This window comes from Lissotriton helveticus, chromosome 3_1, assembly GCF_964261635.1.
Source record: "Lissotriton helveticus chromosome 3_1, aLisHel1.1, whole genome shotgun sequence".
NCBI lineage: Eukaryota > Metazoa > Chordata > Amphibia > Caudata > Salamandridae > Lissotriton > Lissotriton helveticus.
The window spans coordinates 630284267-630311475 of record NC_136061.1 but is presented as its reverse complement, the minus strand read 5'-3'; the positions used below and the strand labels follow the sequence as shown (position 1 = coordinate 630311475).

General features: G+C 43.3%; 1 protein-coding gene across 1 annotated transcript in view; it reads left to right on the top strand.

Moving 5' to 3' along the window:
• LOC144824689 (4-galactosyl-N-acetylglucosaminide 3-alpha-L-fucosyltransferase FUT6-like) overlaps window positions 1-27209 on the top strand; it is a 480889-nt gene that overhangs the window by 794 nt on the left and 452886 nt on the right. The gene's annotated exons all lie outside the window — the stretch shown is intronic.

Sequence of the window (27209 nt, the reverse complement as noted above, 5' to 3'; positions counted from 1 at the left end):
GCTCTGTCGAGTTCGGTCCCCTGCCATAGTAAGCCAGATGTCAGGGTTAGGTGGTGTGATTTACCCCTGAGTATAAATTTGCGTTACATGTTGCCTTGGGTTGAGGGTTTGCTGACTATTAACGCCTCGTGCTGGGTTGTTCTTTGTTTGTTAGGATACCCAACATAGGTTTATTACTGGCTTCTTTCCCAGAGTAGAGCGTGATTTGTTATGTAATCTCTGCGCAGTGTTTAATCTGTGAAAGAAAAAGGTGCTGGTGCCGAAGTTCTGCTCAGGAGGAGCCGGTGGCCGGTGCAATTAACGACAGCGCGCAGGAAACCAATGACCTGAGTCTTTAATTCACTACCCTGCACTCCCTGGCAGTGGCACACTTTCTCGCTCTAGCGTGTTCCTGCTTTCTGTTTGTGACTTAGTCCGTCTTTCCAATATTTGTGTTTTTCACTTTCTGACACTGCATAAACATCTGACGCCGAAATGAGTGCACTGCCCCCGCCTACCACCAGGAACACCGGCTCAAATTAACACTTTCACCGCGTAAAATTATAATTGATAGTTTATGTCTGTGGGCATTTTATTTATAAAGAACAACTGTGCCAGAAATATAAGCTTCTAGGAGCCCACATCTACAATTGGCATTGTATTAACGCTAGAACAAATAAATATAACATCAGCGATAACAAACCCGTGCAAATAATGAAATAACGCTATAATCAATGCGGCGATACATTAACAGGTGAAAGAGTAAACTATTTATCTGAACAACTAATGTTTCACGTTCCGTGTAAACCATAAAGTGATGGTGTAGGCGTAGCACGTATGTATCTAGTCAGCCTCATTGTCTCTGCCTGTTCCCCTGTGCGTGCTGCTCTGGGATCTGCGCCACCAGCCATGGCGCGGTGTCATTTTCCGTGTGTCTGTGCGTTTGCTTGTTCATTTCGTATCAGGGCCGTCGCTTGCCACGGGCAGTATTGGCAGCTGTCCAGGGCCGGCGCTCACCCCACCAACAGGCTTGTCGGGTGTATCATTCTCTACTCACGCCGCTTGCTGCTCGTCAGAGGCGCAACTAGCACTTATCGGGAGGGGCTAATACAAATTTCGAAGGGGGGCGGGGGGCTAAGTCTTCCAGTAGTAGGCAGAGTGGAGCAGGGGCTCTAAGAAGGGGTGAAAACACAACAAAGCCTCGTGAGCAAGTCAATGGACCTGTGAAGTACTGGGGTGAGGCTGCAATAAGACGGTCGCCAGCCCAGGATGCTGTCTCAGCCTGGGCTGACACACAGGATGGGAGGGGGGGCTGAAGCCCTTTGAACCCAATGGGCCTTGCGCACCTGTTGCTCGTGCCCCCTCCCTCATCTGTTCCCCACTCGAAAGCAAGGTGTGTATGGACCTCGCACCTCAAACGTTTAAGGGCATGGTGACTTTGCATGGGTAAGGGGAGGTGCAGGGGGGGATGGGATGATCCATCAACAGCCCAGGAGGCGAGGGCCGGAGCAGTGCTTAAGTTGAAAAACAAGATGTAAGACTTGTGCACCTTTTTATGAGCCGTTTCCTACCAGAGTGCTTTCAGTAGCTCCCGGGACTCCATTTTGTATTGTCTTATGCATGTACATGTCATTTTGCATTGTGGCTGGGAGGCACCAGAGGCCACACCTTCCCTGTGCCTCCAGGCCATGTTCCATGCAGGTGCAGGGAAGGAAGCTCCTCAATCAGGCCTCGTAGCGCTTAGGTTTGCCATATTCCAAAAGAAAAAAATCTGGGCATTTGTTGTTGTAAGAGGGTGCATCGACCCAAGAGAATACTAAAAACTAAATCAAATGTAATCATTTGTAGCATGACTTTTCTGTCTGTGTTTACTTTAATTACTAGTCTGGGGTGGTTAATGCAGTTCTAGAACACAATTAAAAGTGTTTTCTATATACTTCTGCTATTTGAAGTATTTATAGAGAAGTGCTGGAAATACCGGCTTGAGGTGATTTTGCTTCTTTTTTTACTAGCCAGGACACTAACATACCGGTGGTGCCGACAGAAAACCGGATAGGTGGTAAACCTAGTAGCACTACATCATGGCTGCAAGGCCCTGAGTAGCCCCACCCCCTCTCCTGTGCCTCGAACCACTATACTATGGCGGGAGGAGGGGCAGCGGAGGTGCACTGCACCAGGGCTGCAAGCGATGGGGCTCCTCTCCTGTGCCAGTGGTGCTGTGAAGCACAGTGGGGGCTCCCTGGGGGCACTCCCGTAGGTTTCTAAGCGCTGGACCATGGATGTGAGCCCTAGGAAGGATTAGGTCAGGGCTTTAAGTGGGCCGGGTCCCACCCGTGCTGAGCACTGGCAGTTTTTAAAAGGGGACCTCGAAACGGGTCCCTGTCGGGCTCTGTTTTCTGGCCTTGTGCAGGCAGTCTGTTTTTTTGCGGTCTGCAGTGAGAGCATGCACATCGAGTTGCACATGCTCACTTTGCTCACTTCTCACTAGTTACATAACATGTTCCTTTAAGGGTAATAGGCGGCTTACGCATTTGAAAGGGGCATAGCAGGAGGCAGGATATTAATTGTCTACATATGCCTTGCCCACATGTGCAGAAAGAATTTGCATATGCAGGAAATTTGAGACTATCAAGAGGGATAATTCAAGCCAAGAGCATAATGAAAACTTGACAGATGGCAGAAGTGTCTTTGTATAATCAGGCCTGCCTCAGCCCCGCCCAATGCCCACCACCCGCTCAACTTGGTGTGTACCTGCACTTATTCTTCCCCATTTAAAGCACTGACTTCCGCGATAGTACTTGTGTTCTGTGCGGGATAGGCAGCCAAGGAAGGCTCATCCAAAGCTGCCACCAACGGGCCTCTAGCGGCATTTTTCTCTGGAACAAAACTTATGTCTCATCATCAGAATTTGACCCGGCATATGAGACAGAGAAGGGAGTAAGAGGGAAGTGAAAGGAAGAAAGGGAAAAAGCAGGGATGAAAAGGGACACGCAAGAGAGAAATGACAGATATTGAATGTAGGGTAGTGGAAACAAGAGGTATGAAGTAGAATCGAGACTAAGCAGCCTTGGTATTCGGCAGTCTGGGTGTTAAACATCACCAGAACTGCTCTTTCACCTCCAGGAGAGACGTGGACATGGGGGTGCCGCCCAGTGCCCTCAAAGAAGAGATTATGATGTGTGCACTCGGATGGCTTTTCTTCGCTGTTTGGAACCTCATGATTTTCTGGTGTGTTTTGGGGAGGGGGTGGGGGGATATCATTCTTCACCCTGGTGTGGCATAGTTGAGGTCCACTGTGGCACCGCTTCCATCCATTCTGGGCATATACCTTTGTATTTGGCCCGCAAGCATGACCCTGAGGCAGGGCCGGTTTTAACACTGGTGGCGCCCTATGCCTCAATGCTTGTGGGCGCCCACCCTCAATGACCACCTCTGACATGGATTCCCTCATTAGAACCCTTTAACAGTGCCCCTCAATTCTCCATAACCACTGACTCTCAGATTAATTCAGTTTTGTAGTTCCACTCATACCAGTGAAAGGTGTCAGAGCACTTTACATCACACACACTTTACACAGAGACAATCATATGTGTGTAAATCAGTGTATAGGTAATGTTATATCAGACTGGACTACAAGGTGTAATGTGGGAGTGACGTCATCAATACTGGGAGGTCATATCGCTTAAGCGTCCTTATTCTTTCAAGCACAAATTCAGAATTTAAAACATAATACCATTGTTAGGTGTTCTCTTTAATAATAAGAATTTTTTTTCTATCCAAATGAACACTTTTGGCAAGAAATTAGGATAATGAAAGACTGGGCAAAAAAACATATAGCGCTAACATATACCTTGCAGTCTGCATGCAGCTCTTTGATGACAGTTAATTGCTCAATGTTCAATATTAGGATTTTGACTTACAAATGACAAGTAACAAAAGGAGCTCTCTTACAGAAGCAGTAACCCACTGATCTATTTACATTATATGCAGTTAGCTGCCTGGTACACGTTCTCAGCGGCAGGCATTTTAACACTCAGCACTACCTTAGCATGACTCAAAACTTCGACTGAACAAACCTCCGGTCTCTTTCCACGAATAAGATTAATCACCGGCGTTTTCTTGACATTTTAATTGATCCTTGATAGTTGCTGGAGGCCAGGAATGCAGAAGCAGGTGCTTAAAAAAATGACAATAGACTTGCAAAAATGAGTCCCCACCCCAAGTCGGCGCGGTGGCACCGATGGCTGCGCCCTAGAGCCGGCCCTGCCCTGAGGAAACGCGGACCGTGAGTCTCTCTGGATGGATATTTCCAGCTTCACAGACCCTCTTCCAATATATTAATCAGCTCAGAAGACCCCCAGGTTGCAGGGGCACAAGAGGCGGTAGCATTTTTGTTGCTTGATGTCTGAGACCAACAAACCAGGATACCCGCTTCGCTGCTGTGCGGTTTAAGGCACTGACATTCATCCAAAATTGGAACTGTGCTCTTGGACACCCTAACCTCAGTGCCCTTATCATACTGCATGTTACAAAGCAAAATAAAACATGGAGAATGGGTAAGAGCCAGGCTAGTAATTGGCTCGCTATTTGCTTGATTTTCAACCAAAAGTGCATTACATTATGTGCATAAACTTCCTGTTTTATTTGCTGCTTAATGCTTGTGCTCAGAATGTAAGAATGTATCTTTATGAGGCCACGGCACAAGATGTTATACCTTTGTGCCAAGATCGCACATCATGGAATAGAGTTAACAAGAACTTGTAGCTCTTGCTACACCTCTAGATCTTTCTCCAAATTTTATGAGGAAGGAAAATGTTAAGGTACAGAAATGTCCCACACGATGCCCCTTTCTTGAAGGGGCAATGTGCAGAATGCAGGCTGAGGGGCAATGGGTTCAAGACAGGGTGGAGCCCTGCAGGAGTGCTCAATGAAAGGTAAAATGAGCTGGGCTGATTCCAGTGGAAGAAACGACTAGGCAGTAACCTCACACGCATTTACTACTCCAATGCCTATAGACACTCCAGATATGGAACCACAGCTATGGCATAAGCATGGGGCTGGAGGACTGCAACATGACACGTTCCTTGGCCTATTTATCTGCGTGCATTCCACACCCCATAAGTAAGGCACTATATGTAAGAGCCGTATGCAGCCTACAAAACGGGGATGCTTGACAGAGTGTCTGGGCAAGGATACCAATGACTTAAGGCAATTGTGGATGAGGTGGCACATTTCAGTCCAGTGTTTTCCTCCTACAAATCATTGGAATATAGAATTTCAATCCATTTGCTTTTGTTAATGTACAACATACATAATGTGCTGGCTCCTTAAATGAAGGGCCTACAAACCTATTGTATTTGCACTTACTGGGTAGACTTTTGCATGAGCATACAAGCAGGCGCAATGCCAATAAGTCTCACATTTGCAAGAGTTAGAGCTATTGGTGTTGTAAATTACAATGGCATTTACCCAAGTACTTTGGTTTTGAGTAGAGTGGATATAAGTGGTGTGGAGTGGAATTATGTAGGTTGCATTGGAATTGTTAGTGGTGGAATTGTGTGGAGTGGAATTATGTTTTATGTAGTGGATTTGTGTATTGGAATTATGTGGCATGGCGGATAATTAGGGGTGGGAGCAGCACAGAATCGATAGACAGGGAGGGGTAGGTAGTTTGTGCACAAAGTACTCAATGAACTCCAGACAGAGGAGCAGTAAGAGTGTGTGAGAAAGAGAGAATGAAGGGGAGAGCATGCAAAAAACGCATAAAGTGGCATCACCTGTGTAAACAGAAGATAACCCAAGAAGAGGAGGAAAGTGGGAATGAGGGATGGAAACCATGAAAAGGCACAGGAAAGAAACTATGCTTGAACACCTAAAGTCAACCAAACGAGGGAGGCAAGAAGAGTGCCTGCGAGAGTTAGAGCTATTGGCATTGTAAATGATGATGTCTTTTACCCATGTGTTAAAAAATGAAGTGGATGTATGTGGTTTGAAGTGGAATTGTGTGGGATGGATTGAAATAGTTAGCTGTGGAAATGTGTTGCAGGAATGGAATAGTGTGGTGTGGAGCAATGGGTTCAAGACAGTAGTAGAATTATGTGGCATGGTGCGCAGTGGAATTATGTGGATAGCATTTATGTGGTATTGAGTATGGAGTGGAATTATGTGTATTTGTATTGTGTGTTGTGGAGTGGTATGTAGTAGTGTTTTATTATGTGGTGTGCTGCTGAATTTTGTGGCAGGCAGATATGACCACACAATGGATATAGTGCACCCTGCCTTAGGGCTATATTGCCTGCATTAAGGTTGACACACCTATATCTCATGCAGTGTTTGTAGGCATGGCACACAGGGATGTTTGCCACGTTGACTCTTCAGTTTTCTCTGCACCAAGACACGCAACTTGCAGTGCCCGTTTGCATGGTCTTGCAGAGGGGTCCCTATGGTGGCACGGTTTGCGCTGCAGGCCTAGTGGACCATCTTCAGTCCAAAAGCCTTAGTTACCAGGGGCACAATTTACTAGGGATTTATATGAGTTGCTGAAGTTGTGCCATTTGTGGTACATTTTTAGAGAATGTACACAAGTACTGGGACCCAGGTTAGCAGGGACCCAACACACCCCATTCAAAGTTGCATCAAAAACCAGGCAAAAAATGGGGGAACCTGCAACAAGAACCCAGTTTTCCACAGTGAACCTCTGCTGCCATTGGGTAGCGCCAAGTTCTGTGGTATGGTACAGTGGTACACATAAACATGGGTTGTCAGACTACAATGCTGTGCATGGCTGTTACTACCTTTGAGGTAACACAAAACAGGTTCCTTGTCAAAACTAGTGCACGTTGCATTAGTAGTCACGTAGATTATGTTTGGAAGTATAGTAGAAATGACGCTAAAGGGGCAACAATGAGATTATGGACCTTAAAACAAGAAAGTAAAATGTACCTTCATATGAGTTTTAATTATAAAACTCAATGCCCAAAGTGCCACTGCACCTGCTGCACTAATGGAACTATTGCACCTGACATTGGCAAAGCAACACCTTAAGAAAAAATAAACTTGCTGAATTGAGGAAACTGCATACCTTTTCCCATTTCAAAAATAACATAAAACCTCCTATTTTCCAACTTGAAGTCATTTTCCTAATCAAAGCGGTTTCTAGCCTTTTGCTTGATGGTACCGAAAGATCCTATAGGACGGTGAATGTGCAATTTTGGAGTTTTACTATGACCCAAAAGAGGTGAGATGGGAGAGGATGGACATTGCTGTGCTGTCTGCACTGTTCATACATGATGGACATTTCTAAATCACTCTTTTCTGCACTTTCCAGCACCATTGTACCATTTACACACTCATACTCCATGCCATTGAAAAGAAGTTTAACCCAATGACATGTTATTAGGTGGAAGGGTAGTAATCCATGCCGATCTAGAGATTTATTACTACAGAGCAAAGCACAAATCCTATGGTTTTACCATAGTGGAGCGGACATTCCTATGACGACTGCCTGCCTCCTCTTGATCGTCACGGCTTACCCCATGCGCTTATGCAAAGAGACTGTGCACTGGGCCTACTTACATACCTATTTTTATTACAACTCAATATAAGAGAAGAGCAGGCTTATAAAAGTAGACGCATTACAATTGTTTGCGGAGGGGCGTCAAGATGACCCACTCAAGACTTCGGGCCTCTCATGAGCGACAGTCCCTCCCACGCTCATCAATGGCAGTAAATAGCAAATAAGGCTCCGCACATCTATATACATACTGTACTTTGCAGGTGTCATCACATTAGAAATTCTATGGTTTGTACGAAACGGTTCCTATAAATATATAGGGCATGCATCTCGGTACAGCTGTCTGGGCTGTGCCCCTCCACTGTTTGTGCTACCTGCAACACGCTGAAGTTAGTGGATGAGAGCAGAACATGTTATTTTGGAGTTAATGAAAAGGTGGATTTGCATTTATGTTCCCTCTAGCCCTCCACACCCTCACACAAGCTGGTTAGACAGGGATTCATGCTTTCATAATGGCTTCGTTTGGAGTATCACTTGCACGACTCATATACATAAGTCCCGATTTGAGGAACATAAAAGGACGAAGAAAAGAGGTCTATGGAACCAGCGGTCTCTGATTCGGTCTTTACAGACCCTACAACTCCTTCACTACTGCGAGGCACCGGCAGGTCAAGCTTCACAATCACAACCCCAGGCCCGCAGTACTTCTATCAAGCACCTAGAAGCAATTATGTTACACCGTACCCCCTACACAAACAGAAGGAAACAAATAAAGGAGTCCATGTCAAGGCAAGTGAAATGCGAGCCTAGCTTTGCACGCCCAGCCGTGCTAGCGCACGTGGCTAGATGCAAAATAAATGTGATTTACTTGTCCAGGCACAGAATAAGAAATACTAATAATACATATAATACCAAATGGCTTTATAGTGCCTGTTCCTACAGGCCGACCGATTCGAAGCGCTATAATCAGTTTAAGCTCATCGTGAAGAAGGCAAGGCTGAGCTAGCGGTTGTACCCGGATTTCAAGCTGCGACTGATGGCCCGGCACAGGCCCGCAGCTAGCGCTAACCTCACTAAGCTATCTTTCTGAGTTCAGTCTGGGGGGGAAGTGGAGGTGAAGGTCGCTTAAAAGTTTTGGGCGGACTGTTATATCACAATTCTTGCAGTGGTGAAGAGTGCGCTCCTGAAACTGATACACATATTTTTTTTAATCTCACTCGCTCTTCACTATTTTCAGGTTCCTGGAGACCAAGGTGACCCCTGCACGATCCCCCTCTGACAACCCAACCGCGAGGCTTCCAGTGCTCTGTGTGACCTGTGGCACATCGCAGCGCATTTAGCCTTCACATAGAATAAGAGTGAAGGGAAGTCAGTATTCTGTTCTCTGCGCGCACTTTCCATTATCTGGCCCGAGCATTCGCAGCCCTCGTACCTCGCATACCCCGCCCCCTTTCCGTTTTCTTAAAGAGACACATAATTATTTATGCCACCTACCGGGGTGTTTTCTGCTATGCAGAAACACGACGAAGCCGCTGCCAGACAAAAACAACAAGTGCACCACCAGCGTGACAGTTTACGAGAATGTCGAGGGGCTCGTCAGTTGTGTAAATCAAAACAGGGGGCAATGGGTAAGGAAACAAGCGGCCACGCAGAACGAGGGAGAGGAGGGGGGCCACGCCCCCAACCATATGGCTGCAGGCAATTAAGTGCAAGCGGAGTGGAGTGAAACTGTATTTAGGTGCCGCTGCCTCGGAACAACACGGAAGTTACCATAGGGCCGACAGCCAACAGAAATCAAGTAAACAACAGCAATGCCACAGTTAAACGAATCACAAGCTGTATAATGCATAACACAGAGTTTCACCCAACATATACATTACTTTAGTCTCGCTGAGACAGCGCAAGCAGCGCATGCGCTGCCAAACACGAGACCTAAAAACACCTCAACAATGCAACAAAATAAAATAAAGCTTTGTGTGTAAATTACAAGAGTGATCAAAGAGTCAGGGATTCAAATTGCAGTTTTGGTAAATTATTTAGTTACAAATGATATTGTTTGCTTCTACATGTTAAAATGAAAAATACAGTATATTTTCTCAGATCGTGTTCTGTGCATCCCTCCCCTGCTGGTGATTCTTTAGCCAGGTTTAATATCCGTTTGCTTTTTCAAGTGCTAATATGAACTTTCACTGCTTTTTACCCTATGTAACAATTGCCACTATCACATTTGTGAGGGTGGAGAAACTGACATTGTGGCATTTACTTTTGCAAGATTGGCGATATAAAATTCCCTCTTCCTGGCCGCATCAATCCATTGTGGCTGGCTTCTGCAGAATCTAGCTATAGGACTTGTATTAAAAGACATCTTCCCCTCTCCCGCTTCCTGCTACACTCTTATTCACTTGTGTGCACACACAAACACAAGTAAATAGTTCTTATCTGATTCTTAGAGGTGGCGAAGTGGGCATTGGAATCCAGCCCTGCACAAAAATATATATGTTGAAAAGCACTAACAGGGACCAACAAAAAGATCTGAGGTGTTCAAAGCCCACAATGTATAACCAGCATGTCTCGAAGAGACAGTGCATGCAGTGCATGCACTGCCTAGAATCAACCTAAAAAGTGGATTAGGCCCAAGCAAACGTTTGTTTATGCCAGCATAATCTCATATGCCTGAAATTATGCAATTGCACAATGTATAGTGCAAGGATTCCTGTGTTGAAGGGAATTATTGTTTATGTGCAGAACGGTGTCCCTTCCTGAACATAAACAATCTGAAATGGCGTTTTGAAGCAAACGTATTGCAAAATGTCAAAAAGGTTGTTTATGTGCACGAAGGGACACCTTCCTGTACATAAACAATCAATTGCATTTCACTGTTTCTATGTGTGCTGCACAACACAGCACACGTGGAAAGAGCAAAAACGAGGAGAAATTAAACATTGCTCCTCGTAGCTCCAGGGTAAGAGCAGGTTTTCCCTGCTCTTAATTTTGGTGCTGCCTCCTATATAGACGCCACTCTTGTAAATTTGGGGCAGCATCAAAATCAAGGGGTGTTGCGGTGTAACGCCCACCACAACATGCTTTGACGCCCCTTTCACAGGAAGTATTGCTTGAAAGGGGGCCTTATAAGTTAACTTATAAGTTACATTAAATGGCTTAATGTGAGTAAGAAGTATTTGTATCATGAGTGCACAATTTTCATAAAAGTTATTTGTCTTGTACCCACAAGAGACAGGTTTGCGAAGAAAAGGCTCCAATAAGTTATTTTTCTGCAAGAATGAACAGCCCCATATAAAACATTATGCTAAATTAAGTATGGCACATTTTCAATAAATATTTTGAATTTCTTACATTGTAAAATTCAAACTTATACTTCTATTTGGAGTTTCTAACAGTAAATGTATAAGACGTTGGGATGCTTTGCATGGGCTATGGGAGATCTGTGATGGGCAAAGTATAGTCAATACTAATATATATTTAGCAACACCACACTTCATTAAATTATATTTGAATTACGTTTTTTTTCTAGACGGCTGACTCTTTTCACAAAGTGCCAAAATCCTTGATTTCTGGGCAACTTTTCCAGACACACAGAGCCTGATTTAGATCTTGGAGGATGGGTTACTCACTCTCAACGGTGATGGTTATCCCGTCAGCAGAAATATAAATCCCATTATGTGCTTTGTGATTTATATTTCGGCGGACGGGATTTCCATCACCATTGTGAGGGAGGAACCCATCCGCCAAGATCTAAATTAGACCCACTGTCTTTAGCTTAGTCAGGGAAGTTTAACTTCCTTGTGTATGTTATTTTACAAAGATGGTGAATGCTTTGTGCATTTTTTTTATTTTTCAGATTTAAATTAGTACATGATGTTAAAAATGTTCAAGAAAAGTGATTTGCGAAGAATGTAAATCACATAATAAATCTTCCTGGCAATGATTACGAAATCTTTTCAGAAAGTCAGAAACAAAATGAGTAAACCAGTGTGAATAAAAGATCATCAGCAAAATTTGTATAAGTCACTCTGGCAGACTACCTGGACTTCAAAAATGCTTGTTGTACACATCAGAAAGCATCTAACTATAAGGAACTTGATTACTTGGAATTTTATATCTTGCCATCACTTGTCGCCATTAGCTTAGTACACACAACTATTTTGAAGAAGCTCCATAGATCAAGAGAGGCAATAAGATAGATTAGCAATATCTTATAACATCCCAGTTCATGGAATGAGGCCTCAGTCTGGCAGTTTAAAGTTAAACTAGCAGTAGACTTATTTTCTTTATTTTTAATTACAAATACAATAGGAGAAAAGGTAAAATTTGGATTGAATTATTCCTCATACTATTTTAAAAGAACGATACGCCATTTTGCAGAATGCCATGTGCTTTATTTTTATTTTCAAATTGCACAGCTGCGGGGCAATAGAAGTGTACCATGGCTCATTTACGTCACTTCATTTAATTGGGGAAAACAAAAAAGCAGTTGGTATATTGCCTGAATTAATTTCAACCACCGCAATACAGTCCATTATTTTGCCCACCACATCAATACAGACTAGAGCCAGCCACATCACATCAGCCTTGGTCTCATAGGAACTATCAAGCCCAAACTGCAAAGCCAAGTCCTCCCTGACCCGGAACACAAACAACCACAGACAGGTGTTGGCCTATTTGGGACTCCTGAGAAGGGTGCAGCTTGTGTTCAATGGCACATTGAGCATGGGACCAACGTCTAGGCACACCCCTTGGACTTAGGACATCGCAATAAATAAAACAAAAAATAGATGTTTGGATTAATCTCATCCACTGTTAATTTTCTGGGCCGGAATCCAGTCCATTTCTTTGTCCATCATACCACCTCAGATAGTAACTAGCCATATGCAAATAAGCCTTGATCCTGCTCCTATTGCAACAGTCCCAACTGAAATGCCAAGCTAGATCCCAGCTGACTGGCAACACAACCAATAATTCAATTCAATTCAATAATCTTTATTTCGTTGCAATTGCAGCATAAAAGATATACAAAATACATAATATACATGACCACATTATTATCAACAAATATTCAATAATTTACATTTGCTACCTGATCTCATGCTCCCCAAGCACAACTATGCTCATATTTACAAGAATCAAACTGAAGGCTGAATATCACACAGCCAAGCTCAGCCATTCCTCTGCCCATTCACCTTTCACGACCGACATAGTACGCAGCGCATGCAATGCACACAGAAGTACTTTGATTGGGCTTGTGGTCTTCAACATGTCCATGCACTTCCCAGGAACAAAATATATATCAACTTTTGCTGCTTCCAACTTTTTGCTAGTAATTGACCACCTGATCTACAATTCACTTGGTTCCAGCAAAACCTTAATCACAGAAATCTTAGATCTCATCACCACCTCTTCCATTAAATCTTACAACAAGATGCTTCTTCAGAATTTACTGCTTATACACATATAGGGCCAGTTGTAACACCTCCGAGTTCTACCTGTATGACCGCAACCACCCACCATTCCCTCCCCTCCTATCTAACAGATGCCCCCCCCAATCCCCCTAAAAACTTCCCAGTGGTACCATACTTTCTCTCATTTTTTGTAGCAGCCCGGCTCTCATAAATTGTCTTTTCTGCCGCGAAACACCAGTCCATATCTTTCCTCCATTGGGACAAAGTTGGGGATTGACTCACCGCCCACGCCCCCCACATTTCTCTTAGCCACTATAGCAGAGCAAGCTAGTATTCTTGATTAAGTCTTTGCTTCTATGCAATCCCCCAAATGCAACACTCCCTATGCCGTGAGGTTAGTCAGAGTAACTACTCATCCAGGTCATTATCACCTTCTGTGGTCAATCAAAACACACCAAACAACTTTGTCACTCCTTGATGGCCCTCCCCACTTACATCCTTCAAAAAGATCTCATCGCTGAGTCAATCGCAAATGATACCAGCACTTATATCAACTCACACCTCAAGTCCCTCAACCTCCCCTTAAAACATGTCAATGCACTCTATGAAAACAACATTCTCCACACAATAGAACACCAAACAACTGACTGAAATCATACACGTTATTTAAAAGCAAGACATGAAATAATACACTATCCACATCAAACCCAAACTTTCTGCTCCTTAAGTAGAAAAATCACCACCACAGGCAAACCCAGTTATTACACCCATTGCATTCGCCTCTTACTGAAGCAGAACCCTTAACGAAGCTCTCAAGCTCTGTATCCATCCTGTCTTCAATCCCTCGATACCACATTTAATACACAAATGTAACAGTATAATTCAATTTTCACTGCAACAATAGGCAAGTTTATGCACAGCACTGACCACAAAAAGCCAAATACTTCTACCTCTTTCATCATCCCACACAACACACCAAAATGACTCACAAATGCATATCATGCGGACATTCTCATCAGTATCAAAGTCACTAGATTCGTGGATGACATCGTCCTACCCCTAATTGTAAAATCCCTCCCTGTGGAAGTACGCTGACTCCTCCTGAACACAGTCAATACATTTCTCATGTGAGGCATATTCCCTGGTGCACTCGAAATTGACAGCTCTTTCAACCAGTGGATAACGCAGACATGAACCCAACATATCTAATCAACAATCGACCCATCACATATGGATGAGCAGTATTGAAAACCAGCTCATCCATACAGGTACCTCCAGTTTCCAGTCCATTTGCTACTGGTGATTTAAAGCACCCCAAGGATACATTTTGTCTATATGCTTTTGAACCTTAACACAGACCCCCCAGAATCATCCTGCCCATCCACAGAATATGAACTCATCTGTACTTTAACAATACTCAGCACTATTTAAAAAATATCCACAATTCCACCTCCACTGATCTGCTAAAACAGGACATGATGCTTATCCAAACTTGGGTATCAAGTCTGTTTCAAACTGAACTCAACAACGCCCGAATTTACCCTCATTGCCAACAGCAAAAAGCAAGTCCAGATTTAGCAATGCCTCTGAAGCATAAAGTTAGCTGAATTCACACTCATATTTCCACAATCACAAAATCACTAGGATTCACCATTGATAATAACCTCTCTTGATGGAACTCATATTGTATGAAAACTCAAATGGCCTTGTATTAGCGTTATCTTCTGCTTCCAATAAACAATGGTGTACCTTTAAAGCCACTGTCCAATCCCGATCATTTACCATGTGTTTTATGACACTATCCTACTTGCAAATGTTTTTAACGCTTCCCTTACTCCACTGGAAAGCATTCTGCATACCAAATCTCAAGTCACCAAAGTCCAAAAGAAGCAGGACCTCATCATTTCTAGTTTAATGGAACCGCATTGGCAGACGCTATATGCTCCTTTAATGTTCAGGACCTGTGAAATCACCTGCAATTCAGTAACAGCCAACACATAACCCTTCTTGCCTATGCAATTGAATACGCCAAGACAATAGATGAAGCTTTGCAATAATCAAACTTGAAACTAAAAAGTCATGATCATTTATATAGCACATTCTTAAAAGCACCATTACAGCACCTTCAGAGGGATTTCCATGTGCATGTATATATGGATGGAAAATATGTTGATTGTTCTAACTCATTTGAAAAGTGTATGGAGCTGGTGGTTGGTAGCTTCAAATGGGCTTTGATCAACATTTTGCTGGCTTGTCATAGAGCAATAAACATAATAGGAGGTGATGGAAATGATGTTGATAGCTATGCCGAGGAAAAGGGCCAGAAGGAGGGATTGTGAGTAATCGTGCAGAAACCGGCCACACAAATACACAGGATGAGCTAAGTGTCCATGTAGGTAATGTACATGCAGCCCATGGATGAGCTTTAATTGTGATTCTCCTATTAACATGACCAGAGAATCTGGATTTCTTTAAAGACACGGAGGCTAACATTATGCATTAATCCTTTAATGTAGTCACAAGCAGCCGCGCTTACATCATAGATAGAAAGAACTAGAATGCAGTGACAACATAACAACAATATGAGGTATGAGCAACAACAGAGCTGCCTCTTTTAAATGCAACGAAGCAAAAAGAGAAAGTTTGTAAGTCCGAGGTGCAACTTGGACTAGAGAGCGATGAAGAAAGGGAATTCCGAAGAAGGAAATGAAGAGAAGTCCAGGAGACGATCCGTTAGGTTGAGTTATCTGAAAAGAAGAAAGAAAAATTAAAAGGTTGAAAGAACCTTTGCATCAAAGACAAAATGCATATTGTGAACAGTAAAGGAACAAGACCAAGAATTAACAGCATTTGAATGTAAATAATCAATAACATAAGAATAGATACTCCCTCCAAGGGATGGACGGGTAGGATAATGTTAGCCTCCGTGTCTTTAATGAAATCCAGATTCTCTGGTCATGTTAATGGGAGAATCGCAATTTCATTACAAGACAGGAGGCTACATTATGCATGTTGGTAGCTTTGAAGAACAACATCGGACATGTGTTCAATAGGTTTACAATAATGATGAGCAAAAGTGGAGGCATTGGACCAATCAGCAACTTTAAGGATATCATCTAGCTTACCACCAACGCAAAAGGACTTGCTGGCCATAGCACCTATGAGAGAGTGGGCTTGAAATTTAGAAAGGTCAATGCCAGCAAAGCTCATAGCCAACTTGACCCATCTGGCGATAGAGCAGGAAGAGATTGGTTTAAAAGGTTTAACAAAAGAAATGAGAAGTTGATTGGCATCCTGAGGGCGAAGGTCTTTCATTCTGGAATCGTATTCTTTCATATTATCACAAACACAAATTTTTGCAGTAGTCAAAACAAGGTTAAAAGATAGAATCTGACATGGTTTTAGTTCTCCTAATGATTTCAAACTTAACACCATACATGTCATAACATCTATTAGAAATATCAAGAGATTTAACATCAGATACCCTACGACAAGAAATCAAACATAAGAGAGTAGCAAGTTTAATGGAAAGACATTTCCTGTTAAGAAGAGAATTATCAGGCCATAAGGAAAAAAGGTCTAGGATAAGTTTAACATCCCACAAGGATTGGTATTTGGGTCTAGGAGGTCTTCTTAGTCTAATACTCTTTAAAACTCTACAAATAAAAACGTTCTTACCTACCGTCTTACAGTTGATGAGAGAATGTCCAGCAGAGATAGCTGATCTGTAACAATTAATGGATCTATGGGAGATGCCATTGTCGAATAATTCAAAGAGGAAATTAACTATATTGACGATAGGAGCCTCCACGGGATCCAAGTTCCTCTCCATGCACCAACAAAACCATTTTCTCCAAATGTTATTGTACCTGTAGTGAGTACCCGGTGCCCAGGACTCTCCTAGGAGAGTGAGAGCTCATGACGAAAGTCCAGACAACTCGTTAGATTGCCTGACACCTTCCAAGCAAGAAGGTTCAAATTCCCTGAAAGTATTAGGTGGTGATCGTCGCCGTTTGCGTTCGAAAGCAGGCCTTTCGTTGCCGGAATTAGGAAGGGGATGTCGCACGACAGTTCCACGGTCGTGGGGAACCAAGCTTGAGAGGGCCAGAAGGGAGTTATCAGGACCAGGGAGCACTGGTCTTGTCTCACTTTCTGAAGAACCCTCTGGATCATGGCAAAGGGAAGAAAGGCGTAAGGCTGAAGATGAGACCAGGGCTGGAGAAGGGCGTTCACTGCAAGAGAGCCTGGATCCGGAATCCAGCTGAAGTATTTCGGGGGTTGGAAGGTCAATCTGCTCGCAAATAGGTCCACATTGAAAAGGCCCCAAAAATGAAACAGGGGTTTGAAAACGTTCACATTGAGTTTCCAATCGCTGAAGTCTAAAAGGAATCTTGAATTCCAATCTGCAAAAAGATTCGATTTTCCGGGGAGATATTCTGCCTTCAGGGAGATTTTGTGTTCTAAACAAAACATCCAGAGGCTCTTGGCTAAATCTGAGAGGTCTGCTGATCTGGTCCCACCAAGGCGGTTGATATAGGAGACTGTGGAGAAGTTGTCCATTTTCAGGACAACAGATCTGCCCTGAAGAGAGTGTTTGAAGCTCATTAGGGCGTTAAGACCGGCAGTCAGTTCTAAAAAGTTTATATGGTGGGAGGACTCTGCTTGAGACCAAACACCACCCGTGTCTTGGTCGAGGAGGCGGGCGCGCCAACCATGAAGGCTCGCGTCTGACTCCAAGATGAAATCCGGGGTCGAGCCGAAGATGGCTCTTCCATTCCATGCATCCAAATTGTCCAGCCACCAAGAGAGTTCCGACCTGGCTTGTTGATCTAGGGTTACAAGGTCTCCATACCAAAGACCAGATCTAAGGGCTTTGGCTTTCACTCTCTGGAGGGCACGATAGTTGAGAGGTCCCAGAAAGATGGCTTGAATGGAGGAAGAGAGTAAGCCCAGAAGTCTGGCTAGTTCTCAAAGAGTAAGAGATTGCTGTTTTAGAACAAACCTGATCTCTTTCTGAATCTTGGCGAACTTCTTGTTGGGAAGAAGAAGGAGACATTTTGAGGTATCTACGGTGAGCCCGAGGAATTCTAGAGATTTCGAGGGGGTAAGGATGAATTATTCCCGATTTATAATGAAACCGAGACTCTCTATGAGATTCATGGCGGTCTTGAGATCTTCCAAGAGTTGAGAGTGAAGTTGGGACATGATGAGGATATCATCTAGATAGATAATTAGGCTAATCCCCCTTTCTCTCAAGAGAGAGACGATAATTCTCATGATCTTGGTAAAACACCAAGGGGCGGCCGACAGCCCGATTGGGAGGGCTTGAAATTGAAAGAGGTGATTGTCCCAGTTGAATTGCAGGAAAGGCTGGTGTTCTTCTGCCATAGGGATGGTATAATAGGCATCCTTTAGATCTAGTTTGACCAGCCAATCTCCTTGAAGAAGAAGGTCTCTGAGGACGTGAATGCCCTCCATTTTGAAGTTTCTGTACACTAGGTACTTGTTTACTTCTCGTAGGTTTATAACTGCTTTTCACCCTTTTTCCTTCTTTTGGACCAAGAAGAGAGTGCTGACGAACCTCTTTAGGGACCAAGGCACTTCGATAATAGCGTCTTTTTGAAGCATAGAGGAGATTTCCTCCTTGACAATCCGTTGATGTTCTGGAGAAAGAATCAAAGGTTTGGAGTCTGTAATTGGCAGGGGAGATCTACAAGTCTATTTTGAAACCCTGACCTGTCTCTAGAACCCACGTGTCTTGAGTTAAAAATGTCCAAGCATGGTAAAAGTGTTTGAGTCTTCCCCCGACCTTGGGAGGGGAAGGAGAGAGAGAGAGACTTACTTGGAGGGTTGATGTTGGGATTTCCACGGGAGGACAAACCTCTGTTGCAGGAACCTCTTCCTCTTTGAGTGTAGAACTGGCGGTTGGAAGGGAAGAAACCTCTGCCTGAAGCTCCTCTGCCTCTCAAGGATGTGAAGGACCAGTAGTAGGCACGGCCGGAAGAACGGCCCCTTCTTCCAGCCTGACCAAAAACATTGCTATTGAAGACATGCCTCATATTGCTCTGGGCCTTATCTAAGGCAGTAAAGGTGGAAACATACTTCCCAATAGATTTAATCATGTCCTCTCCGGAAAGGAGACCTCTGGAGTTTTGTGAAGGCTCCTTTTCGGCCAGGTCACCCAGCTTTGGATTTATTTTATTGAGGATGGTCTTCCTCCTTTCAATATTGAGGGAATAGTTAGCATTGCCAAGTAGGACAATTGCCCTTTGGCTCCTGCCTCTAATTAGGTTGGTATCAAGGGGGGAGATATAAGAGTCTTCGGCCAAGTCTAGAATTTTGGTAAGGGGGCCGAGAATGTCGAGGAGACGATCTTGGCAGTTTTTAAGAGCTCTCTCGAGGCCCTTCCTAGTGTCTTTACCTAGTTGAAACAAAAATTTGATAAGGTCAGGGTCGAGATTAGGGGTCTGACAGACCTTGTCTTCAATAGAGGGTCTCAGGCACTCAGACCTGAGGGTGTTACGAGTTTCTCTCTCAAGAGAGTTTCTGATCCATCTGGTGATGAACTTGGAGACATGATCTTGGGGGAACCATTTGAAACTATTGGGGTGGGAGATGTTGAGGGGAGAAAACATTTCACCACCCAGGGAATCGAGGATAGCATCCTTCGGGGAGGGGGAAGAGTTAAGCTCGAACTGGTTAAAGTCGAGATCACTGAGGTCTTGATCATCCAAATCGAGGACAAATTCATCATATGGATTGTTGAAGACTTCTTCTTCATCAGAATCGGTACCTGCATCGTCGTCATGGGCACTATTAAGATTCGTGTCGCTATGGACACCCGTAATAATTTGTGCTGTAGCGGACACCCATCCTATTTGTGTTGCGAGGGACACCTGTATCTTTTGAGGCGCTGGGGCCTCCCAACGAGAATGAGGTGCCAGGACCTCCCATGTCAATTGTGGTACCACGACCTCCCATAGTGCCTTCGCAGTGTTTAGATTTCTTACTGCTCTTGGAATGTAAGAGTTGAGGATCATGAAAAGGGGTGTCACCATGATCATAAAGAAGGGGTCTTTTAGATGACATAACCTCTTTGAGCGTGTCCATCATGCAGGACCTCCTCTCCTTTTGCAGGAGTATTTTAAAAGATTCATTTGTATGGTTAGGGGGATTGGCGATAGCATCGTCTGATTCCATATAAAGTAGGTATTAATATACTACTGGATTATTTAAATTAAAATATTTATATATATATATATATATTTAAACTCCCTTTGGAATATTATTTTAAATAAAGGTTTTTTTTTTATTTGTATTTTTGAGTATTTATCTTGAAACAATCAATTGCTAAATATTCACACCCTTTTATTTTTTAATTTTGAATATGGTAAAATAATTGGAGGGTGGGGTAGTTTGGACTCAAGCCAAACAGGTCTCATCCAAAATCAAAAAAGAGGCTGGGGTATGCCAAAAAGGAGGCTGGAGTATGCCTAAAAGGAGGTTAAAACTAATTTAAGGCCCAACAGCTGATAGGATGCGGTGATCTCCAGCAGCAGCTGGCTAGGGCGATGCAACTGACGCGCTCGAGCCAGCCGCTGCCAGAAGATTAGAGGAATGGGCCCTGCAAGGTAGGGGGGCAACGCCACCGATGCCGAGGGCCATTCCTCATAGTCGGAAGGGAGACGCGCTCGCGAGGATGGGCAAAGCGAGCGCATCCCGAAAAGTCAAAAATAATTGAAAAGGAGCCTGAAAACAAAGGCAGTAAAATAGAGCAGACCAGAAGTAAGTCGGTCAAAATCAATGGCAATAATCAATAGCAACACAAAATCAATGACAAATCAATGACAAGGGATCAGCACAGAGCATACAGCACAAAATGTATATAGAGAGCAAGAAAGAGAAACTTATCTGCTTGTGAGCCGCATTTAAAAGTGGCAGCTCTGTTGTTGCTCATGCCTTATATTGTTGTTATGTTGTCACTGCTGTTGTCGCATTGCTTTGTGCCCTTAAAGAATTGGTGAATGTGAAGACAGAAGGCGTGGCGCAGAGCTATTTTAAGAAGAAGTTCTTTGTGTGTCCACACCGCCCTCAAGGCAGGCAGCACGCCTTCAACTAATCCGATGATGCAGTATGATGAGATATCGAAAACTACCGAGGCCAGAGCCAGCGCTCTCGCTTTTGGAAACGTAGAAGCCGAACGCATTTACGGTCTCATTGATGAGGATCTCACTCAAACCACCTCAAGCCGTACAAAAGAACAATGTGTGAAACAATTACTTTACCTTTCAAAACGCCGAATTAACCAAAAACTTCACGCCAACACGCTCATTAAATATCACCGAGTTCTGCGCATTCCCCGAGGACTACGGATTGCACTTAAGCCCTCACTATGTAAAAACTCCAAACCATTCCAGGAAAAGTGGAATGCGATTTTGAACAAATGGAGCCTTGATCTCATTCTTCTTATTGTAGAAGAACTTTCCTCAATCTTGCTTGACTTATCAAAAGAAATCTCTGATATAGAAAAAGAACTCGAAGAATCCATCACTCCTGATGAATTATCTAAAACTTTAGCAGAAATCAATTTACAACTTGACCAACACACCAAAGAAATCAACGAGCGCAAGATTCGCAAATTTCGTCGAGACACCCTCGACTACAAATTAGGAGAGGTATATACATGGGCTGATGTCTATGCCCAGCGTCGTCGGAATAAACCCTACAACCCCAATACAGGTACGTCCTCATCAGGAAGTGAAAGCATTAATCGTCCAGCAAGGAAAACCACGTCTGAACCATCAACATCAAGTGAAACTCATGACCCCAGACAAAAATCCGGTCCAAACAACAACACACCTTCAACATCAGTGCCTTTTTTAGAGGTAGGCCCAGACGAAACAGACGACCCCGGAGGGGAAAAAGATCTGGAAAGAACACTGGAAGAAACTCAACCGCAAAACAAGAATGTGAGGAAACCCAAGGGCAAGAAGAATCGCTAGTAATAAACATTTCGGACACGGTGCTATCTGAACATGAAATGAAACTACTGCAGAAAGGAACCTCATTCATACCGACCAGTGCTACCAATCTTCTGGAACTAGAATTAAGCACCTTCAAACTTACCCGGAAATTACGCCTTAGGCATTTCTTTGAAAAGGTACTACCACCTACCATTGATACCAAACCTGATCAACTACGTGGATTAAAACCAACCAGCACCTATATTCCACCGTGCAGCCACAAAAGCATCGACACGTTTGAAACACTCATTAAACAAGACATTTCGAAAATCAATTTTTCAAAAAAACGGAAGCAAAGCATCACCATGAAGGATAAAGATACCCTCAAAAAGATCGCAAATAACTCCACCATCAAATGCCTTAAAGCCGACAAAGGCGGCGCGTTAATCGTCCTCAACACCAACATGTATGAGTCTAAGATCAAGGAACACATCGCTGATCCTGAAACATACCTACAACTAGATGGCAATCCAACTCAACAATACAAACTGGAACTTAGAGACCTTGTTTCAAGAGCTCATGAGGATGGCATAATTGATGACCGTACAAAAAAGTATCTAATTGTGGAACACCCAAGAAGTCCGACCCTAACCATGCTTCCCAAAATCCATAAAGACTTAAAGGACCCCCCATTTCGACCCATTGTGTCAACCAGAGGATCGCTCCATGAACCTACGGGCACATTTTTAGACCGACATCTGCAGCCAATAGTCATGAACCTCAGAAGTTACATTAAAGACACCACTGAATTTCTTAAAAAACTTTCAGATATAGATATCAACACAGATGAACACTTGATCCTTTGCACTGCCGACGTCAAAAGCCTGTACACAGCTATTCCGCATGGAGGCGGCATTGAAGCAATAGAAAAAGCCCTATTGAATAGTGACATCACAAATTCCATGCAAACGTTCCTCATGGAACTTATGATATTTACACTGTATCATAGCTATTTCACTTATGACCAACACTGGTACCTTCAATTGTCCGGAATGTCAATGGGCAACTGCGCAGCACCGACCTACGCCAATATGTACATGGCTGAATTTGAGTCTACCCACATCTATGCCAACCAAAACTGGTCAGATAATCTAAAACTATATGTTCGTTATATCGACGACCTATTCTTCATTTGGAAAGGCACTCGTGAAAATTTAGAAGCAGCCTTGACTGACTTAAATACCAAAGACAATCGCATCATCCTCACATGGAACATTAATGAACACAAAATAACCTTTCTTGACCTCCTAGTTGAAATCACCGAAAAAGGGTTGACAACGAATCTTTTTCGTAAACCTACAGACCGAAACAACACTGTACATCATACCAGTTTTCACCAAAACTCTCTCAAAAGGAACTTACCTTTCAGTCAGATGTTACGGATAAAACGGATTGTATCAGATCCTGAAACCTGCAAAAACCAAATGGAAACAACTGCGATAAGGTTCCTCAACAGAGGTTATCCACCAGAGACCATAAGAGAAGCCATACAAAGGACATCAACCATCTCACGACAAGAAGCCCTAACAGGACCTATGAAAAAAGTTGAAAACGAATAGTGTTGGTCTCTAGATATTCCACCTCTAGCAACACATACAAGAGCATAATTCTCAAACACTGGCGCATACTGTCATCTGAACCAGACTTTGGTAACCTCTTTGAAAATCCACCAATCTTTGCATACACTAGGTGCGCAAATCTGAAAGAAATCCTGTCAAAGAAACCCATTGAACAAGTTTCTTATACCGGCACACGTCCATGCCACAACTGCAACAGCTGTAACAATGTCATCAAAGGCAATAGCATAAGTCATCCCATGAGAGGATTCCCAATTAAACTACATGTGGATGCAACTTGCGAATCTACCAACTTGATATATCTACTGAAATGCCCTTGTGGCATGATATATGTGGGTAAAACCACCAGAAAAATCAAAGTTCGCCTAAACGAACATAAATCAAACATTCGTACCAGAAATCAGAAATCAAGCATTGCAATGCACTTCAATGAACTTCACCATAACGTGGCCCAATTGATGTTTCTGGTGCTAGAAATCATTCGCAAAACGGAAGGTAAAGATAACAATAAAGTACTCCTTCAACGAGAGACATCTTGGATTTATAGACTCCAGGCGATGAAGCCATATGGTCTCAATGACCGCATCGAACTTAGTTGTTTCCTGTAGTACCTTTTTTGGTACATATGTGTTCCACACTGTATCTTTTGTATATACATTTTGTGTACATAGCTTGAGTATTTAGATTGCACATTATTCACCCTCTCTCACACCATTTCAATATGGCCGACCCGCTCACCATCCCCATCTAGTCCTTTTTCTCTTACCATTAACACTCCACGTGACTCTCACTCCGCGAGGTGCCCTTTCCACTAACTCCGTCGCACTCCGCTACTTTCCCGCCAGCCTACCAGTCACTTTGATAGAGCGCGCGAGGCCACCCGACCAACAGTTTTCGCCGTTTCCGGCTTCAGGGCCCATATACTTTTCAAATCACCATATACATCGATCAGGTGACTTCACGAGCTCTATCAAGTTGGTGTGTGTGTGTTCCCTGCTACCAAATTTCGGTGCACCCGACTTACCATCCACCGATGCGGGTGCCTAATGACCACAATGAATCAGGGAGCTAGCTGTAAAAGAAAGGCAGCAAAATACAAACCCAAACAATAACATTCAAATACTGTTTAAATGACCACGGACAACTGGAAGTTTTAAAATGTTTATCTAAAGTTCAATAATTTCTTGCATGAGGTACAGTAAAATAAGGCAATCAATAACCAAGATAACGTAAATCACATAAGCATGAAGAAATAATGACAGAGTAATCATCAAGGTACTAAATAAAATGTAACGAGAAAAGATACTATGCAAAGTCAGTATTATCTAAACAGGGATACCTAAGTGTGAGTGACTATAGGAGAGCTTATAATGAATAACACGCTTCACTTAAGGTGAAGGGGCCTTTGAACAACCTAGGCAACGAAGTTCTAGACCATATCAGGAAATGACACACTGCTATGCAAAATATAATTTCTAACCAATGAGAAGACATAGGAATAAACTTTATGAAAAATTATAAATGACTTTCAATAGTTGCGGAAAGGCATGGAAAATATAACATATGCAATGTTGAACTTTATTAAAGCAAAAGTTAGAAATTCAGAAGGTGCAAGAATTTCAAGAAGTTCAGAGCAATATTTACCTAGAAAGGTGTGGAAACCAAACCCTGGCCACGGGTCAGTTAAGGACAGGAAACCCTCAAGGAAGGATACCCCTCAAAGGACAGCAGGTGCAGAATGGACACCCAGGATAGGACAGGATACCCTCGGAATAGGAATCAGGACAGGACCCTCAGGACAGGACAGCAAACCCTCAGGACAGGACCCTCTTCAGGACAGGACCGGAACCCACAGTTCGGAAGCAACGCCTGCGCTCCACCCGCTCTGCAGCTATCGATCAAGACCCCGATTGGGTCAGCGAACTCCCAGCTAAGTGCCTTGCCAGCACTTTAAGGTTCAGTAAAACCTTAGTCTATGGTCAAATTCGGACAGAGTGCTCCGCAGCGCTCTGTATCTTCAGTCACCTATTGAGTGCGTTGGGTCAGTGACAGGTCAGCTAAACCAGACAAGTCGGACGGTTCACTAGGTGAACCCAGGGTAGATATACAGTTTGGGGACAGTGTACCACCCCCCAAATGTTGCAAAGTGTCAGAATCCCTCAATTTCGATTGGTCCTAAGGTAGGGTTTGGGTAACACACCAATCACAATACACGATTTGGAACCTTCATTTACATATTTGGGTACCGCCTAGCAGGTTTGGGGTTCCCATGAGAAGTTACACGGCAAACAGTAGCGCAATATTACAATGTATCATATAAGGAGCCACATTCGCTGTTCTCGCAGGGCAGAGGTGACTTTCTCAGGAGCATCTCGCCCATCACTGCCAACTGGCTATGTTCCATCAGCCAAGGTCCCTCGTGCTGCCGAATGTCGCACAGGCGCAGAAGGGACCTCCAATATGGCTCTCCTCTCACTCAGACCCCCATTTCCCGCGGTACATGAAAAGTAAGCGAAAACAAATTAATACATAATAATGACATTATGAAAACACTTCACAGGGTTTGTACTTTTAACTCATCATCAAGAAATAAACTTATGCATTTAAATGTTAGCTACATTGAGACGAACACAAGAGCAGTGGCACGAGCAGTACCACATGATAAGCACAGCTATGAATTACGCATGCGCATAACTTTCCCTCCACTTCTGCAGACGCGTCAGGACACGTGAGTGTGGCTGACGCATGCGCAGTAACTAAAATACAAGCGGCGGCCATTTTAGGGGACACGGATTAATTCATTAGAAATACACATAGGCAAGCTTCGGGAACTTTGTTTAAACAAAATAAATGTTAGTAAAACATACAATTTTGTTACCTTATTACACATAAACGAGGTTCTTGATTTCGGCAAGCCGCAAAATATGCGAAGCTTTGCTTCATCAATCCCCTCTTTGATGATATTTACTATCATCACAAATTATAATGGAACCAGATGCCAACTTTCTTTCACACTTTATAAAGTTCTATTTCTTCCAGCAATCGTTCTAACTTTTCTCTTTCAGTTTTAGCAGGGTGAGAAGTCTTCACCTTTTTGTATATCTGATCATTCACTTCCTCTAATTCAATCTCATCCACACTTCGTTTCACTCCTCTTGCATTTACCTCGTGCTTTTTGGTGCGCTTGCGGTATTTACAGCATAAGAAAATGGAAAGTATAATAAGACCTATAATACCAATTGGCATCAGAATTTTGAATAATAAGCTTTTACCTATGCTAGCAAGCCAATGACCTACATTTGAGAGACCATCTACCAGTCTCTTCCAGGCACTATCAACCTCGAGTGGTTTGAGTTCCTTTGCCAAATTAGTAATGTTTTTCACATATCTTTTGATCTGTACACTTTTATCCGGAATATAAGTGCAACAATGTTGCGCCTTCAACATCCGGCAGACTCCGCCCTCTTTCGCTAATAAGGTGTCAAGAGCAAGTCGATTCTGCAAAACCATTGATCTGATCGCAACCATTTCAGTATTGACCAGCAGAAATCCATGAGCTGTTTCAGTAGACAGCACATCTACTATAGTAGACAATTTGCAAATTCTGTGAGTGTTCAGAACCACTCCCACTCCAGGTATCAGTGCACTGAAAATACTACCCATAATTTCACCTATACTCTCTCTTTTACTACGCACTAAG